This window comes from Apis mellifera, linkage group LG6 (assembly GCF_003254395.2).
Source record: "Apis mellifera strain DH4 linkage group LG6, Amel_HAv3.1, whole genome shotgun sequence".
NCBI lineage: Eukaryota > Metazoa > Arthropoda > Insecta > Hymenoptera > Apidae > Apis > Apis mellifera.
In genome coordinates, this window is record NC_037643.1 from 17,605,242 (window position 1) to 17,617,527 (window position 12,286).

The window sequence follows — 12,286 nt, forward strand, 5'->3', positions numbered from 1 at the left end:
AGGTAAGTAAGTCTACCTCGCTCGCGCGAGAATAGAATAGAATTTCCGGCAGCGAAGGTGACGGCGCGCAACAGCTGTGCCGTATATTAATTGATATTTATTATCGAGCGGCGGTCTAATTGCAATTATTAAAAGACTTTGTCGGCGTCTTTAAAGGCCCGAGGCTTGCGGTTACGTAAAAGCGCCAATAAACGGGCCCTGCGGTCCGCGGCCACCTCCACCCCCCCCCTTTCGTTCATTACTCGCGTTTCGTCGCGGCGATGTAATTGCGGCCGCCAACTACGATTGTTAACAAACACCTATCGTAGGTAGCGTTGCCTATAGAGAAGAGCAAGAAGGCAGGGAGAAGGGAGAGGATCGAGAATTCGAATTTGACGAAATTTCGTGAAACGTGCATCGTTATGGAGATATATTTTTTGGGATTACGATTGTTAACAAACACCTATCGCAGGAATCGTAACGTTGCTTATAGAGAAGAACAAGAAGGCAGGGAGAGGATCGAGAATTCGAATTTGACGAAATTTCGTAAAACGTGCACGTGTTATGGAGATATATTTTTTGGGACTACGATTGTTAACAAACACCTATCGGAATCGTAGGTAGCGTTGCCTATACAGAAGAAGAGGCAGGGAGAAGGGAGAGGATCGAGAATTCGAATTTGACGAAATTTCGTGAAACGTGCGTCGTTATTGAGATATATTTTTTGGGACTACGATTGTTAACAAACACCTATCGCAGGAATCATAGGTAGCGTTGCTTATAGAGAAGAACAAGAAGGCAGGGAGAAGGGAGAGGATCGAGAATTCGAATTTGACGAAATTTCGTGAAACGTGCATGTGTCATTATGGGGATATATTTTTTGGGACTACGATTGTTAACAAACACCTATCGCAAGAATCGTAGGTAGCGTTGCCTATAGAAAAGAAGAAGAAGGCAGGGAGAAGGGAGAGGATCGAGAATTCGAATTTGACGAAATTTCGTGAAACACGTCTGGTGCACGTGTCATTATAATATATTTTTTGGGACTACGATTGTTAACAAACACTTATTGCAAGAATCGTAGGTAGCTTATAGAGAAGAGCAAGAAGGCAGGGAGAAGGGAGAAGGATCGAGAATTCGAATTTGACGAAATTTCGTGAAACGTGCGTCTGGTGCACGTTATGGGGATATATTTTTTGGGAGGAGGAGAGGGGGGTCGTAAATTGCTCGATAATGTTGCGCGGGCGTCGATCGATAGTGAGGGCGTCTCGTTGTTTCTCGATTTCGACCCCCCCCTTTCCTTCCCCTCAACCTTTCTTCGCGGTGTCGTTTCTACCCACTCGCGATAACTCCGGCGCCGTGTTGCGACTCAATCGCGCGGTTCTTCCGCATAAATCTTGCCGCTTCGTATAAATCAACATGCCTCCAGCAGCGTGATACCCCGAACAGAGATATATATATATATATATATACGTATACAAGGAGGACCCTTCGATCCAAGGAAGACCCTCTCTTGCCTTTCCTTTCTTTTACAAGATCCCGATACTTTGAACAATTTTCGAACGTTTCCATTATCTTGTTGTCTTTCGAAAACGCGCGAATAAAAATTTTCTTCGTTATCGATTCGTCGCCTTTTTCGAATTTCCGTTCGATCGGCAAAGTTCGGACGGATCCGTAATCGATCGGGCGATAATCTTTCGGTCGAGCTGGTGGCGCGTGGTGGCGCGGGCCAGCCTTTGACGACGGAACGTAAAAATAATTTCGAAACCGCAGCGGCTGATATACGAGCGAGAGGAAAAGAGAGAGAGAGAGGTACGAGAGGCGCTCGTAAACTTTTCTGGCTGTGGCAGCCGCGGCCCTTGCGAAGACCGCGAACAAACCACCCAACGCGTCCCTTTTCATTCATGTCTCGAATGTAACGCTAATGTACTCCGTGGCTGACCTTTAGGGTTACGACACGCAAACACGAGTTCAATACGGACGCGACACGGATGCTATCTTCTGCACGAGTCGAATCGAAATAATTATCATTCCACGCGATATTATTGAATGTCAATCGATCGAGGGAATATCGATCGTACGAAAAATGATCGAGAAATATTTCTCGCGATTATATATGAAAAATATATGACAGATAGAAGCGAAAGGATAAATAGATAATCGGATAACTTTGCCGCAAGAAAAATCCCGATTTGCATAATACTATCTCAAGTCCACTCAATTCTAGGCTATTGTTACGAAGCTAAAGATACAGCTAGCGGCGCTCGTTTCATTCTGATTAAATTAATTCCGAGAAGAGAGCCGCGCCACACACACACACTCTCTCTCTCTCTCTCCTTTTTGTCACGTATGGTTTTAGTTGATTTTATAATGGAGGAAACTACCCTATTTCCTTCCTCCGCAGTTATGGGAAGAAGCGCTCCCAAATCCCTAGAAAATTCTAATTCAATTATCCCCCTTGCATAATCACGAACCATATGATTGCCGCCTGTTTTTCGCGGGCCAGGGTTATTCGATTTAAAGCGGTCACCTTCCTTCGCTATGAAAATCTGCCGAATAAACGCGCGGGGAGATAGTTGGAAAAATATCGTCGATCGTTTAACCCGGAACAAAATTTACCTTTTCCTTTTTTTTTTTTTATCGCGATACGATATGATAATTCGATCGTTTAAACGGGGAGAAAGGAAATCGATAATTTAATAACAACAAACGGACAAATTATCTTTCTTCCTTCCTCCTCCCCCTCCCTTCCGGGGAAATTTTAATTATAATTCGCAAATTTGATTCCCGGCCAGAATTTATTTTACGTTTGATCCTATCTTTTTAATAAAGACCCTCTATCCGCACAGCATTTTCCTTTTAAATCTAAAAGTGTAAATTTAAAATTTGCCATCTGTATTCTCCTCGTATCTTTTCCTTTCTCTTTCTTTATTTTATTTTCTCTTCTTTTTTTTGTCCGTTTACAAAGTAAATAAGAAACGGACCAAGAATCTATATATATATTCAACCGATAACAAAGGAAGAAGAAACGGTTAAAACCGTTCGAAGAAACGATGTTATAAAGGAAGAGGAAGAGGGCACCCTTAAGAACAACGAGAGAACGATGCGTGGGCTAAATTGGGCGGAGCCTTCTCTCTCTTTCTCTTCCCGTCCTCTTGGAATTTTATTCCCCGTGGAAAGAGAACAAGGTGTACACTCCACTAGGCTTAGAAACCATAAAAGTAAGTGGTATAGATTTGAAACGACGATGCTGGCCGAGGACGACGCAACAACACGATCGGGGGAAGGAGGGAAAAAGAAGGAAGGAAGGAAAGAGAGATGGAGAAAGGGAGGGTCGTTACGAGCGGTGCGTTCAATTAACGTGGTGGCCGACGTGGTCCTGCCGTACCACTGGCCACGGGGGTAGTTAATGCTGGAGGCATACCTACTTACCTACGGCAGTTTCTTTTTATGGCCCGGACCACCACAGCTACAGCCCAGTTTCTCAGCTAATTGGTATCGAACTATTATTCTCCCTCATTAACGGCGCCGGAAAACCAAACGATCTTCCAATCCTGCCACCGCCATCACGCATCGTCCTCCTCCACTGTTCCAACTTATCGAGAGAGAAATCGTGCACATACGCGACGTTTAATCTGAAAAGTGGAGAGAGAGAGATATATAGAAATACACGGATAAAAAGATTTTTTGGGAGAGGAAAATTGGAAGGACGAGCGAGGAACGAAAGTGAAATCGGTTATCGCGCCGACATTCGCGCAGTTGAGCCTGACTGAGCTTACATTAGGGTAGGAGAGGGAGGGGAATAAGCGCGGTAGAAAAATGCGAAAATTATTGATATTGCTGGGGAGGTCACATATCATTGTCTGAGGATATATAGACGTCGCCGTGAGCTCACCTCGCGTACCTTTTCCCCGATCTTAACGGGGAGCTTCTATGGGGGAACAACAGCGGAGGCGATATCGAAGCGCAAGGAGGGGATGCTCCAACGTCACACAGTGGCGACGGCTCTGATATATCTAGGCAATATTTTTCGATCATCGCGTGCTACGAAAATTTATGTCGAGCCTCGTCCGATCATCCAGTTATCGTCCCTTTTTCCAATATTTATTTAAACTCGTCTCATTAGCTAATTAATTCTAACTCGTATACCTTCCTTTCGAAATTTTATTCGAACGCTTGTTTCTTGGTTTCCTCTGTTGTTAACTAATTAATGAAAATTCCAATTCGTATACTTTCCTTTCGAAATTTTATTCGAATGTTCGTTTCTCTGTTCTTGTTAATTGATCTGATCGAGTTATCGCTTTTCAATATGTATACATTTCTTTTGAAATTTTATTCAAAGGTTCGTTTCTCTTTTCTTGTTAATTGATCTGATCGAATCTGATCGAGTTATCGCTTTTCAATATGTATATATCTTTCTTTTCTATCGAAATTTTATTTAATCGTTTGTTTCTCTTCTGTTCTTGTTAATTGCAAAGAAGACGAGTCGAGCCAATCTCTGATCAAATCTGATCAAGTTATTACTTTTAAATATATATATATATATATATATATACCTTCCTTTCGAAATTTTATTTAATCATTCGTTTCTCTTCTGTTCTTGTTAATTGCAAAGAGGACGAGTCAAGCCAGCTTCTCTGATCTAATTATCGATCAAAATTTTAAAAAATATTTTTCAATATATGTACTTTTCTTTCGAAATTTTATTCGTTTTTTGATTTCCTCTGCTGTTAATTACAAACGAGGATGAGTATATCGTAATAAGAAATTTATCTTGAACTAGTCTCGTCGTCGATCATCCAGTTATTGTCGCTCGAAATTTCAACTCGCTCTTTCCAATATTTATTCGAACGAAACTCATCTTATTAATTAATGAAAATTTCAATTCGTATATTTTCCTTTCGAAATTTTTATTCGAACGTCCGTTTCTTTGTTCTTGTTAATTGCAAAGAGGACGAGCCTTTTCTGATCGAATCTGATCGAGTTATCGCTTTTCAATAATATACCTTCCTTTCGAAATTTTATTCGAACGCTTTCTTGATCTCCTCTATCATTATTAATTACAAACAAGAACAAGAGTATCGTAATAAGAAATTTATCTCGAACGAGTCTCGTCTGACTATCGAGTTAACGTCGCTTGAAATCCTAATTCACATTTTCCAATCTATATACTTTTTCGAAATTTTATTTGAATACTTGTTTCTTGGTTTCTTCTGCCATTGTTAATTAATTAATGAAAATTCCAACTCGTATACTTTCCTTTCGAAATTTTACTTGAACGCTCGTTTCTTAATCTCCTCTGCCATTGTTAATTACAAACGAGGACGAGTATATCGTATTTTCCAATATATATACTTTTCGAACGCGCATTTCTTGGTTTCTTCTGCTGTTGTTAATTAATTAATGAAAATTCCAACTCACATTTTCCAATATATATATATATATTTTCCCTTCGAAATTTTATTCGAACGCAGATTTCTTGATCTTCTCTACCGTTGTTAATTACAAACGAAGATAAGTATATCATACTTTCCAATATATATATATATATATACTTTTCTTTCGAAATTTTATTCGAACGCTCGTTTCTTTTGCTGTTGTTAACTAATTAAAATGAAAATTCCAACTCGCATTTTCTAATATATATATATATATTTTTTCCCTTTGAAATTTTATTCGAACGCAGGTTTCTTGGTCTCCTCTGCCGTTATTAATTACAAACGAGAATGAGTATATTGTACTTTCCAATATATACATACCTTTCCTTCGAAATTTTATTCGAACTCGCTCGTTTCTTGATCTTCTCTGCCGCTATTAATTACAAACGAGGACGAGTATATCGTACTTTCCAATATATATACTTTTCGAATGCTCGTTTCTTGGTTTCTTCTGCCGTTGTTAATTAATTAATGAAAATTTCAATTCGTATACTTTCCCTTCGAAATTTTATTCGCAGATTTCTTGATCTCCTCTGCCTTTATTAATTACAAACGAGTATATCGTACTTTCCAATATATATATATATATATACTTTTCTTTCGAAATTTTATTCGAACGCTCTTCTGCTGTTGTTAACTTAATTAATGAAAATTCCAACTCACACTTTCCAATACATATATATATACTTTCCCTTTGAAATTTTATTCGAAGGTTTCTTCGTCTCTTCCGCCGTTGTTAATTACAAACGAGGACGAGTATGTCGTAAGAGCAAACGAGCCTCTGGGTAATGGTTCACCGAACGATCGAGCAGCTCTCTACCCTCCCGTTTAAAGGATCGTTCGATTAACCGTGCAACATCCTGATACAACCTTTGGGACACTCTATCTTGCGGTTGAAATTGGACCAATTCCGCTACACACAGAGATTCTCATCCCGGAGAAGAGATCTTTCTTTCGGGTGAAATATCCATTTCTCCAAACACTTTCCAATGAAAACATCAACGATCCAACCTGCTCGAATCAATTCGTTTCCGATCCCCAGACTCGAGACATCGATTTTCGAAAAGCGAGTCGATCGTGGCGGAGGAAACGGATGTCGAAATGATCACCGAGAGTGGAACAGAACCGGTAACAGCATCTCGGTAAAGTAATATCCGTGGAGGGTGGAGCAGCATTACGATGGGCGGGCGATAGCGGCGAAGGTCAGTTAAACTGTTCGGAAACTCGGCGGCTTTCCAATTAACTAAAGATCCCGGGCCTAGCGTAGGGTCAAGCCTACGGTAGTTGACCGTGAGTTTAACACTACATAAATCGCCTCCCTACGTCTTATTGGAGAGAGAGAGCCCTTGATCTAATTACCTTCCGATGCTTACCATCCATCCCGGTTCGATGCCTCGCCGATTATTTCGCCTCGTGGCCCCTCCCCCTCCCCCTTGTTCATCGATCCTTTGATCCCTCTCCGTCCACCACGCGAGCAATAATTCCAGCAACCGGGATTCGTTGGCGATTCAACAATAAACTAACAAACTCGATCAAATTTATCGAAAATTCCATTGGACGGACGGTTGACGGGTAACGCGATTACCACGTTTCAACGTAATACGGGTTCAAAAATATCGCGAGATGAAATTCACGGGGAGGATGCGGGAAACAATTTCGACGTAGACTATTAACCGGGGCACCGCGATCCAATTAGAACGATTATTTACAGAATGCAAATGGCAGCGCCGATACCGCAAAATTATTCGATGTTTCCCCCCCCTCCCTTGTTGTCCTGGCAATTTGCGCGAGTTAACGATTATTTAAAAAATAATTCGTAATTCGGAAAATCATGTCCCGACGAGCATGTTGCGCGAAAATTATATCCTCGTTACGCCCCGATTTCAACGCAAATCCCGCGTACGGATCGAAACTAAACGGATCGACCAGTTGCGCGTACAAAACAACTTTACTCTTTTTTTTTTTTTTATCGCAGGCGTGAATTGGAAAACACGATCTTCGAAATATTCGAGTAAATATTGGAAGGGAAAAAATTATGATATTGTACAAAATCGACAATGTTTTTGTACGAGAAATAGCGAGCGAGATCTTTAAAAAAAAGCGTTTAACGCTCCCTTTGGTAATTCGGTTGGCAGGATTTAGCGATGTATATATATATATATATACACACACGTCAATCGTAGTAAGCTAATGCCAGAGCATCGATAAACGTCCGTGACTACCGACAAACACATAAACAAACATTTACATTTAATTGGTGGGCCGCGTGTCTGACTAATGGCCGGTCGTCTGAGTTTCGAAACGTTTCGATGCGGTCGTCACTCTTCCTGCTTGGTCCATGATCCTCGCTGCGGGGAAAAAATTCGCTTTCGCATCGAAATCGTGACAGATGTTCAGGAAAGTCGCTCGGCCGAGTGATTAATCGGGGGTTAAACCGCGCGGCCTGCGACTTCAAATCATGATTTAACGCCCTATTTTCATCCGACAACCGAGCGAGAAAACAGTTTGAAGGAATCGATTTCCAAATTTGCAACTCGCGTTATATAATACGATCGATTTCGAACAGTTTCCCTTTCCTTCCCTACGATCGAAAAGCGTGGACAAATTTTTAACAACACGTTAATTGGAATAGTAGAATAGAAGAAAACATTTTCTTCTTTTCTTCATCCTCCGACGATATATACAAAAATTGGATTTATGAAAAAGAATTTATACGCGATTATCGAATATTGTGTTAGAAGAGTAGCTCTAATTGGTTTTATTGATACGTTAACCGTTTATTGCCTTCGAACGATCGTAAAAAAAAGGAAGGTTTTCACGAAAAGATTTAAAGACCGAGTTTGAACCTGTATCGATCCAGCGAGGAGACGAATATCTATGGATAAAAAAAAAGAAGAAAAAAGAAGAAAGGAAAAAAAAAGTAATTATCGTTAAAGAGATCCGTGAATAGAGTCCATTTTCCGCACGAATGGGATACGAGGCGGGCGAAGCAATAATACAACGATATTTCACATCAAGATCATATTCGTCGCGGGAAGAAAAATGACGGTCACCGGTAACTCCCAAGCGAAATTCATTTTGACAGATTTCATACATTGAATTGATGTTTATATGTCGCGTTCGCCGGAAGATAAGCCGGATGGGAAAGTGTACGCGGGATCGTGCGTCGCCCCGCCACGCCCCGGCCGGACAAAACTTTCACCGCCGCGTATCGGCCACAATACGTATAATCCGTCCGGGGGATCAAATTCTTATAAGGGACGAGGTCAGAGACAAAGACCGCTCTTTCGAGGCTAAACTTTAAGGGTTTTCATCCCTCCCCCCTCCTTCTTCGAACACCGTAAGTAATACTCCGTCGAGGATATCGGCCTCCTCGCGTGTATACGAATATACCCATCATCTTTTGTCGTCTAGATTTGTCCGAGATTGAACGATACGCTTTCCTTTTCCACGAGAAAGAGACGTTTGCTCGATAAAAATATTCGAAACGAATTTAATCCAGCGAGAAACTGATCGAAGGGGAAAATTCGAGAAGATATATTTCGAGAGAGCGTCGTGTCTCACTTTCCCAAACTTCATTCGCGGCTCGGAATTAGAATCGCTAACGAATCTTTACGTCTCTGCTACGCCTCTAGATTTCTAGCGTTTCTTGTTGGTCGCGTGAAAATGAGAAGCATTTTCGCGGCTGCCGTCACTCCCTTCCCTTCCTAACGAATTATTGCGTTAAACCACGTAACTAGGGGAGGGAGGGGTGAACGTGTACGTAACTCTCGGTGCGTATTAACGCGCGACACGCGGCAGTTTCTTGCCAGAACTTTGGAATCAATCAGCGCCCGGCACGGATGCATTCGAGAGAATTAATATCAGCGTCGCGAGCGACATCCGCGCCGCGGCGTAATCCGTTTACCGCTTGCCAACCCTGCTCGGAGGAGTTCGTTTCCGTTCGCCGCCGCCGTGAAAACGATGCCGAAGGCGGGGAGAAACCGAGAAACGAGAGGATCCTTTTCCTCTCCTCTTTTTCCTTTCTTCTTTCGATCGAAATTTTTCCTCCAAAGAAATTCCTTCCCACGAAATATTATATCCGGATATATATATAATAATTGCCTGGCCAAACAGTGAAAAATATGTTCCCGGATGAGGTTTATTTGTTTTCTATAAAATCAACAGCGTTATAACGTGGATCAATTAGCGTCGCGTATTCCTCTGAATTTTCGGAACGACACCTTTTCGGTCACAATTAATACGGCAAACGAAAAGATATATTCTCCCCGACGAGAAATATTCGAACGAACCTGTTACCGAAAAAGAGCCCCCATCTAAGACTACCTCGATCATGTGGAGAGAATGGAAGGGAGAGTAAAAATCGTGGAGGATGAGAAGAGATCGAAGGCTAACCGCGGTGTGTACACACGCGGCGTGGCAATAACTAATAATACCAGCGAAGCCAATTTCGAGGTGTCACGAGAAATGGCTTCTATATCATTCGGCGTATACGCTTGCAATTTCCAATTTCATTGCCACGGCACGCGTGTACCTACTCACGCTCGCTCTTCCGCGCTGGAAGCTGGAACCAACGGATAAACGATCATCGCGCATTAACCAAGGCCGATAAATATTTAATTGGACGAGCGGATTAACCGTTCGCCCGTAAACCGCCGCTGCTAATTCAATCAACGAGCGCGATCAACAACGTCCGATTTTTACGCGTGCGGCCAAACCGCCACCGATCCGATCTTCGTTCGTGTTAAACGATTGTTGTTGTTGTTGTTGTTGTTGTTTTGGTAAACGGAGCGAAAATCGTTTATAATTGTATCGGGTTGGCAACTAAGTAATTGCGGATTTCATTCACTAGATGGCTTCAGTTGAATTTTTAGGTTTGCTGGCGTAGTCCAAATGTAAAACACATTTTGTTATTTGACAGTTGGCAAGTTTCAGCTGTCAATCGGTAAAAAAAGTTTTTCGATCGGTTGCGTAGTTTTCGTTCGTTGAAAAATGGAAAATCAAAAGGAACGTTATCGTCATATTTTGCTTTTTTATTTTCGCAAAGGGAAAAACGCATCGCAAGCTCGCAAAAAGTTATGGCGACGAAGCCTTAAAAGTGTCAAAATTGGTTTGACAAATTTCGTTCTGCTGATTTTTCATTCAAACATTTCCAATAATAGTAGAATCCGAGGAGGAGAAACGGTTGTTCCATAAATATCGGAATTGGAAAAGGGGGGAGTTGGAAACAGGCAGTTCGCACTTACACGAAGAGGGGGCGAGGTTAGGCGTGTCCTGTTCGGGTCAATCCGCGATTGATACAAAAGAGTTGAGTTCCCCCGGATCGAGCGGAAAAACCCGGTAAATCACCCGTGGCGAGGGTGAAAACCCGAGTGCGGGCCCCTTCCCCTCCCCCTCTGCCGATGTATCGCGAACGATTGGGCGGGATAAAAGGGATATCTTTCCTTGCGGAAATCCGGACGCCAGCCCATCCTCGACACGGTTACTCGATCTCGCGGCTAACGGTATCCGCTATCAATCGTCCCATAAAAGTTTAACGGCCACCCTTTTCCTTCGATTCTTTCTTTTTTTCTTTTTTCAGAATAAAAAGAGGACGGGCGCATCTCGAGATCGTCAATCGACGATTGAAAGCGGGCAAACAGGGAAGGGAGGGAAAGAAACGCGAGGGAGCGAAAACGGATTCGCGGTTCCGCGGCCAAAGATTATCCCCTGACTGGCGTCGTCTATACGCGTTTGCCTCGGTCTGAAAGGGCAGCAGGTAATCCTTCGTCGTCTGGAACGAATTTATCGAGGGGAGGGAGGAAGCAGCCAAAGATTTGCTTTTCCGATTGAACGTGCGGCGTTGGCTGCGTTGGCTGCGCGAGAGGGAAAGAGGCGAGCGATCGAAGAGGCTCGAAATCTGGGAGAGACGCGGGTAAAGCGTCTTTCGACGCCCGAACGATCAAAGTCGGAAGGAACGGCCGTAATCACCAAAGGATGCTCTCTTATGGATTTTCTTATTCGGATTCGATTTAAACCCATCCGGCTGAGCGACTCGAATGGAACGGAATTGGCATTATTATCGCGGACAATCGGGTTTTCCTTCCTCGCTGCTTTTTCTCCACCGTGCGCTAATTTATCGCGGATCTAATTCGAACTCGACGAAGGGATCGTTTCTCTCCGATCGGAAAGAAGGAAGGTTTCCCGAAATCGGCAAAGTCAATTTCCCATTCAACTCGGGCCGACGTCCGTTTCCCGCAAGGAATTCCATCCAATTCCAAGCAGTAATCAAAACATTAATAAACTCGATAGCAACAGGAACACGGATCATCAAGTTTCGATGGAGTTTGAACAACCGTTGGTTCGGAAAATCGAAGTAGAAACGAGTGTGTGTCCCATTCTTGCATACGGTTACGTATGGATAGAAAGATAACGGTCTAGAGAGAGATGGTCGGCCAAGTTACTCGAAGGGATGGTAATATCTTGCCGACGCCATATTGCTGATTAACATATGCATCCAATACTCTCTCTCTCTCTCTCTCTCTCTCTCCTCGCTCGAACGCAAACATCGAGTCAGACATCTATCTCTATATATATATATATACATCTACAACGTTGTATAAAGCTCTCCGATTCAAACGGCATATTAAAGGTCGATTTATCCGGCTGTGAGGCGTTTCGCGAACTATCGTCCCCTACGGCAAAGCGTCGAATCATCCCCCCCATAAATGATGGATAAGGTCCAGCTTAATAATAAGGTCTTCTCCTCATCGATGCCGATCTTCGTCGCGAAATAATAATCGCTTCGCCCCTTCTTCCCTTCCCAGCACTCGAAAGAAGAAAGGAGAAGGCAAGATTATCTACACGCGAAGAGGGAAATAGAAGAGGAG

At 42.7% G+C, this 12,286-nt stretch overlaps 1 long non-coding RNA gene across 1 annotated transcript in view; it reads right to left on the reverse strand.

Moving 5' to 3' along the window:
- Window positions 1–3,409: 3,409 nt before the first annotated feature.
- Window positions 3,410–12,286, reverse strand: part of LOC113218837 — a 72,763-nt gene continuing 63,886 nt past the window's right edge. Inside the window, exon 3 of the long non-coding RNA XR_003304840.1 lies at window positions 3,410–3,614. This is a non-coding gene — a long non-coding RNA (uncharacterized LOC113218837). The remainder of the gene's footprint in view (window positions 3,615–12,286) is intronic.